General features: G+C 38.5%; 1 long non-coding RNA gene across 1 annotated transcript; it reads right to left on the bottom strand.

Moving 5' to 3' along the window:
* Positions 1 to 3,383: 3,383 nt before the first annotated feature.
* Positions 3,384 to 7,359, bottom strand: LOC125079415 (uncharacterized). The gene is made up of 2 exons (XR_007121114.1): positions 6,333 to 7,359; positions 3,384 to 5,132 (listed from the first exon to the last, which is right to left on the bottom strand). It is a non-coding gene; the product is annotated as an uncharacterized LOC125079415 (long non-coding RNA).
* Positions 7,360 to 7,635: the final 276 nt, after the last annotated feature.

Genomic DNA, 7,635 nt, shown 5'->3' with positions numbered 1-7,635 from the left:
CACTCCTCCCTCTGTGGGCGACTTTTTTCTTGTTCTTAGGAAACCATTCCAATATGTTTGATGTGGTTTTTTATTTTCTTACAGGATATTTTTGTGTCCCTGTTTTAAATTTATACAAATGGTATTATTATAGACTCCATTGTTTATTACTTTCACTAAACTGCATCTTTAAAACATACGCAGATGTGGTAGATATATGTAGTCCTCTGCTTCTAACGCATGACTGTGTATGTGAGCCTTCACCAAGTTTTAACTAGCTCTCTCAGTGATTAAGAAACCTAGATCGGTAGGGTACTTTGGTGGCTCAGTGGGTTCAGCATCCAACACGATTTTGGCTTGCCCTGCATTGGGCTCTGTGTTCATCGTGAAGTTGCTTGTCTTCCTCCCTCCCCACTGCTCCTTCCCTCCTTTGCTTGTGTGTACCCTCTCTCAAATGAATAAAATCTTAAAAAAAAACCAAAAACCTACATTGACTTGAAGTTTGTCACCAAAAAGCCCAATGTGATTATTATTTTCCTATTTCTTCCCTTAAAGACCTGTGTAAGACTTCTTGAGGACATGTATCCAGGATGATTTATTAATATCTATATTAAATTTTGCCAGACTGCTCTCCAGAACAGCTCCACCACTTTACACTAAGCAACAGTGCGTAAGGGTTCCTATTCACCCCCATCGCCATTGACACATGACATTATCCATCCATCTTTCTAGTTTTTGTTAGTCTGTTGGGTACTAAGAGAAATTTTCTTGTGGCTTTAATCTGAACCTCTCTCATTACTAATGAGTTTAAGCATACCTTTCTATCATTCGCCTATTTAATATCCTTGGTACACTTTTCTACTGAGGCTCTTGTTTTTTTGATTATTTAGGGATTCCCTGTTACACTGTAGATACTAGTTTTCTTGACAGATTTAGACATGTAGACATATTCTCCTATACTGCCATCTCTTATAAAAATGATGAAATCTTTTCTTCCCCAGTAATTTTTTACAGGTATCACTGACGCGTAACAAAGCACCCAAAACCTCAGAAGTTTAAAAGAAACCATTTTATTTTGCTCATGATTTTGTGGGCCAAAAATTGAGAAGGGCTCTCCTGGGTGGTTCATCTGATTTACAAAGCAACAGCCATGGCAGGTGGGGCTGGAGGATCCATTTCCAAAATGGCTTCTTCACTTACATGTCTGGTTCCTCAATGCTCCTTGGCCTCTCCAGATGTTTTATCCTCCAGGACTTCATTAGATGACTTTGGCCTTCTTAGAACATAGTAACTTGAAGGTAATTACATCTCTTACTTAATGGCTGGGTTCCAAAAGGCGGGAAGAAATTGCCAGGTGAGGTAAGAACAACCCCTGGAACTAGGATATCATCCATTCTACCATGTTCTTTTGGTCTACGCAGTCAAAAAGCCTACTCAAAATTAAAGAAGTGGAGAGATGCCACGTTTTGATGACAGAGTGACATCACATTGCAGAAGAACATGTCAGCTGGGAGATATTGCTGTGGTCATCTGTGGTAAACATAATCTGCTATGTTATGCAATGACATTATTATTTTTTCTTTTGTGAACTTTCAAACCATGGCTTAGCCTTTCTGTCTTCTCTTACTGATTGATTAAACTCAAAATTACATATCTTAAACTTTTGCATTTCTATAAATTATGTTTTTTCCAAGTTTTCCTCCTCAGGTAGAAGACTATAAGTCAGTTTCATTTACTTTACCATTAGTTTTCTTTTTAAAATCTTGTGTTAGAATGAAAAAAATTAGGGACATCTGGGAGGTTCAGTCAGTTGAGCACCCAACTCTTGATGCAGCTCAGGTCATGATCTCAAGCCCTGCACTGGGCTCCATGCTGCTCATGGAGCCTGCTTAAGATTCTCTCTCTCCCTCTCACTCTGTTCCTCCCCCACCCTGTTCAAGTGCTCTGGCACTGTCTTAAAAAAAAGAAAAGAAAACTTTACTTAATCTGTGTATCTCAAAAAAAAAGATATATTATAGAATATGATTAATAAGCCATTTCACAAATATCTTAAAATTAACTCCATATTATAAGTTCAAATTCCTTATTTACAACAAATAGTACAGAAAAGTTTAAAATCACGGATGTCTTCATTTTAACTAATGCAATGGGTCTTTTCTTTCCCTCTTATAAACTGTACAAATTCTGTATCTTTGATTAATACTAAAATATAAAGGAAAAAGCTGACCACTCCTTTAATACAACTTCATTGAAAGTATGGTTCCTATCCCTTTGGAAAAAAAAACAAACAAAAACAAAACTTCTTGAAAAACAATTTAAAATCCAAAAACATGGAGTTAAAATAAAATGAAAGCGGTTTACAAATAATTTTTTTAGATTAGTAAATATACACAACTTCTATTCTTTCAGATGAATTTAAAAATATCTTCTTGTACAGTCTTCATAAAAATTTCACAAATCTGCATCTCATGAGTGTCAGGCAAGCAGTAATACTGTCTTCAAGTAAAACTTGTGTGAAAATGAAAAATCATGCTGATCTTCATTAACTAAAGACTGTTAATAATAGAAAAGGAGACTAAAGCCATACACCCTAGATGTTTTTGCAGGCCACATTCTGGAACTTGGTGCTGAGGTTTAAAGAAGTCATTAATTCATTTTCCCTCAGAATATAGAAACCTAGCATATATAGCATTTTAGTTATAAAAATGTAATGTGACAAGGGGAGCCTGGGTGGCTCAGACCATAAGCATCCAACTCTTGATTTCGGCTCAGGTCGTGATCTCAGGGTCGCAGGATCCAGCCCTGAGTTGGGCTCTGCGCTCAGCAGGGAGTCTGCTTGAGAATTTTCTGCCCCTCCCCCTGTTTGTGTAAATTCTTTCTCAAATAAATAAATGTATCTTTAAAAAATGTTATGTAACAGGAATTCTTCATTAAAATAATTTTTAGTTGTCCATGATATGTCCAGTATGGTTTCTTTGAATATCAATGTTGAGATTCACTGACCTTCCTGAAATTCTAAGCATGTATCTTTCACCAAAATTGGGATGTTTTCCACTACTGTTTCTTCAGCTGTTTTTTGCACTCTAGTCTTCCTCTTCTCCTTTTGGGATTCTGATAAAATGAATATTAGACTTTGTGATATTGTCCCATTGGCTCTGTTCATTTACCTTTTCAATCATTTTCCTCTCTGTTCATCAGACTGGATAATTTCTATTGCTCTAGGTTCAAGTTCATGGACTCTTTTCTTCATCATCTCCATACTGCAATTGAGGACCTCCAGGGAATTTTGGGTTTTATTTTGGTTATTGTATATTTGAGTCCTAACATTTTATTTTGTTACACACACACACACACACACACACACACACACACACACACACACACAAATATCATCTCTCTGCTGAGACTCCTCTATTTTTTTTTTTTTCAAGAATATTCTTCTTGACTTCTTGAAGCATGGATATTTAGAATGAATATTATGGATATTTTAGAGGAAAAATGATTTTTAAAAGTTGAATAAATAATTTGGAAAAAAGTACCAAAATAAACAAAAATGCCATTTAAGTTTTAGAGCCAAACAAGCACACCAAGGGAGTAAGTTAAACAAAATGAAAAATAAGGAAAGCTGAGGACAAAGCAAAATAATCTCTTAAGGGCTCTTGAATTTCTAAGATCTAGACAGAATCTGGAGTGCATAGATAGCTCAGTTTGTTAAGTGTCTGCATTCAGCTCAGGTCATGATCCCAGAGTCCTGGAATCAAGCTCCAGGTCGGGTTCTCTGCTCAGGAGGGAGTCTGCTTTTCTGTCTCCCCCTCCTCCTCCTCCTCTCTCTCATTCACTCTTTCTCTCTCAAATAAATAAAATCTTAAAAAAAAAAAAAAAAAGATATAGATAGAATCCTTTAAGTTTTGGAATATATGCATATGATCTTGCTTTCTTTCCAATAGGAAACAAAGTAATATCTTTTAACCTAGATACAACCTTTTGCTGTAAGCATTGGTGTGTTGTGTCTTGCCTATAAAAATCCTATGATTAATAACCTGTCTTCAAGAAATAATATCCAGCAGAGCAGAAATAATATATCCTGTCCTGGAAATATATGTAGGTAGAAGCAGAAAATAAGATTCATTGAAAGGCATGAAAAAATTTTAAAACTTTTTCTCTTTCTTTCAGACACCTAATTATCCTACAAAAAAAGGTGGAGTGAGTGGGTAGAGATGCACTCCATGTTTAAGAGTATTGTTATTTAAAACAAAATATATAAACAAGTGCACAAAGTACAATCAACAATTCTTCCACTCCAAATACTGTGAAGGAAAACTAAGGGCCAAATTCTGAATGGGTGGTTTTGTTGTCTTGTATGTGCAGTTTTACCATGCACAAATGTTCACAGATGCAGAAGTACATTAATAAAAAAACTGTGTTTTCAGCAATGTGAACAGTATTGTATAGGGAAATGAAATTAGAAAGGATTTACATAAAGGGCTCAAACAGATATTCCTACTCAATCCCTCCCCACAAGTGTTTCCAAATTTTGGTTACAAACTAAAACAAAAACTTTATTTTTTTGTTATCTTCCACACTGTATTATTAGGAAGTAGGTTTGTATTTATTTTTGAATGAACAGCAGAACCAAAGGCTTTCATTTATAACACCTGCATCAAGAACATTACCAGTGGGGCGCCCGGCTGGCTCAGTTGATAAAGCATGTGACTCTTGATCTACGGATCATGAGTTCAAACCCCATGTTAGGTGTGGAGGCTAATTTTAAAAAGGAATTAATTAAACAACAACAACAAAAAGAATGCTACCAGTTACTCTTTGGTGCTATTATAGCTCACTGAAAGGAGTTTTGCCAAAACCATACAAACCCTAAGTTTCAAAATGATCACCTTTGACACATTTATCAAATACATATGCACAACCTTAGGAATCATGTTCTCCAGAAGGTAGTAGTTATTACCACATTTTTTTCTGCAAGTATAACTGACCTTGTATTTCAAAAAACATTTCACACCAGCAGAATTGAAATGATGTGGGTAGAAAGCAGAGTACAAAACAAAGGCCTCAGGGATTAAATGTTAAAATGTTTGGGTGTAAAATCTCACTATTTCTTAGAGATGTGTCTACTCACAAATGTCCAGAAGGGCTCTCTGAAAATACAGAGATACATTTATTTCTAAACTTTTCAAAGTAAGTACCTACCTATTCCAAGCACCTTCAAATGAACCATTTGTTGAGGACCTGAGTCATAGGTAACTTGGCAATTAAAAATGTATGCCTCTTGAGATGCCTAGGTGACTCCAACAGTTAAGTGTCTGCCTTCGGTTCAGATCAGGATCCCGGAGTCCAGGATCGAGCCCCACATCAGGCTCCCTACTCACGAGAGACCCTGCTTCTCCCCCTACACTTCACCCAACTTGTGCTCACTCTCTCCCACAAATAAAACCTTAAAAAAAAAAAAAAAAGGTGTGCATCCTCTTTCAAAGCAAATTGTGGTTGTCATTGGTTTTGAATGATTTTATGATTCTACAAATCTACACATTCTATCCATTCCTAAGATAGTTTTCCTAAGATACAAAACCAACTCACCAGTATTTTACCATATTACCAAACAACAACAAATATGGATAGTACAGTACTTAAAAATTAAGTTTCCCAATCTTTTTCCATTGGCAAGTTAATTAATATTCTAAGATACACTGGCTTCAGGTCAGAGTGAAGGGAATACCATCCTGAGACCTGACTAGCAAGCCAACAGTATTAGTCTATCAATCTGTACCCGAAATCATATTCAACGGAAGTATGTATACAACCCCGTCCACTTTGCTCCCTTCCATACCACTACTATATTTTCAAATATTCAAGTACTAAGCAAACTCAGACAAAAGGGTAATTATGAAAACCCATACAGATACATCAAGAAAACTCATACACATCAAAGGGTTTTAAAATGGTATATGAAAGTAGTCCAAAAAAGGACACAGAAACAGGTTTTATAGGCTCTAAAATATCAAGAAAAAGAACAGTTTCTTCTCTCTCACTATAAATCATTTCTGTCACATGGCCTGCTCCCCAAACTAAAAATTGGTAGCTGGTTTCCAAAACCACATTGTACCTTATTTTAAATCCCCTCTTTCACCAAACTTGAATGAAAAAACTTTCTAGACACCAGTTCTACTTGTGGGAGTAAAAAGCTTTTACATAATATTGTCTGAGAAATAGCTTTTCAGGGCCAGTTAGGCCTTAAGGCACAAAAACAACAAGACTATCTAAATAAGGCAGAATTTATGGAGCAGCACCTGAGGGCAGAAATAGTGAGTGTGTACAGGGGTGTTAAGACAGGTACTGACCTGCTTGGCAATTTGGTGTTATCCTGAGATTCTGATACATGCAGTTACATGTCAGTACACAGTGTCCCATTTTGACTCAAGCTAAGAGAGTATGGAAAAACAAGTAAGATCAAGGTGTGCCAACAGGCAGAGGAACCCTGGGAGCCAAGAGTAAGGTAACGCATCTAAAAGCAAATCTGATTCCCTTAAGTACCCAAACCACCCCACAGCACCACTAAGGTGAAGGGGCTTGCTCCCTAGAACTAAGGGTAATTGTAACGCTGGTATTTGTTTCACATTCATTTTTTGCAATACTGTTCTACAATACTGTTCTACGACCAACTAACTGCAAAGCAGTCTTCCAGAGGCTCGCAAAGGTTTAAGAACACATCCAAGTTAACAGAAAGGCATTTCGCAAGGAGGAACTGCCGAACACTGCCTGTGGGCATTAGCAAACAGGGGCAAGGTTCACCACATGCAAGAGAAGGTGAAGCACACGTTCAGTGGCACTTTCACCACTCACGCAGTTTGTCACACCGAAAACAAGACAGACAACACTCAGGATATTGCCCTTCAGACTTTCCAAAATTTCACCTGTTGCACAAATCCCACCAGACCCAAGAAAACAAGCCCAACCTAACCTCAAATAGGGTCCTGAGCATCAACGACTAATGGAACACAGTACAACACTGTAAGAAAAGTGGGAGGGGTGCAGGATACAAACCACAACAAAACAAGGCATGCCCCAAAATGCTTAGGCGCTGGCCACCCAGATATTTTGAAGGCTGAAAGCCAGACGGTTAGGGTCTGGCAGGCTGGAGCCCCTCCTCTAGCCCTTAGCTGCCAGAGGCCCCAGGCCAATCTAGCGACAGCAGGCCCCAAGCTTAACCCAGCACACCGCTTCCCACCTCTCTGGCACACAATTAACAGGCCCTCGGTAACCTGGGGGCTGTCGGTGGCCTTCTGATGGTACAGAGAGCCCCCCAAGCCGTCCGGAATAACAGAATCCCCCAATTCCTGCCTTGGCGGCGGCCATCACACCAAAAGAACGAACTTTTACGACAACTCCCACAATACCCGCGGCCTACAACTCCCAGAGTGCACCGGGCGCCGCGGCCGTTAACCCTGTCGTGGCGCCGGGGCTGGCGAGCCCTTCACCCCTCCCCCTTCCAGAACCCAATTGTTGCACCAACTTTCTCCCTCACAATCCAAAACTAACTTTGCAAATTCTGTCAAACAGTTCCAGTTCTGCTGTTTCGCTGCCTTCCTTTATCACTCAAACCACCTCAGCTGCCCAGAAAATTATCCCTGACAGAGTACTACT

This window comes from Lutra lutra, chromosome 10, assembly GCF_902655055.1.
Source record: "Lutra lutra chromosome 10, mLutLut1.2, whole genome shotgun sequence".
NCBI classification, from domain to species: Eukaryota; Metazoa; Chordata; class Mammalia; order Carnivora; family Mustelidae; genus Lutra; species Lutra lutra.
Note: the sequence above shows the minus strand (reverse complement) of the source record. Positions and strands in the feature narration are given on the sequence as shown.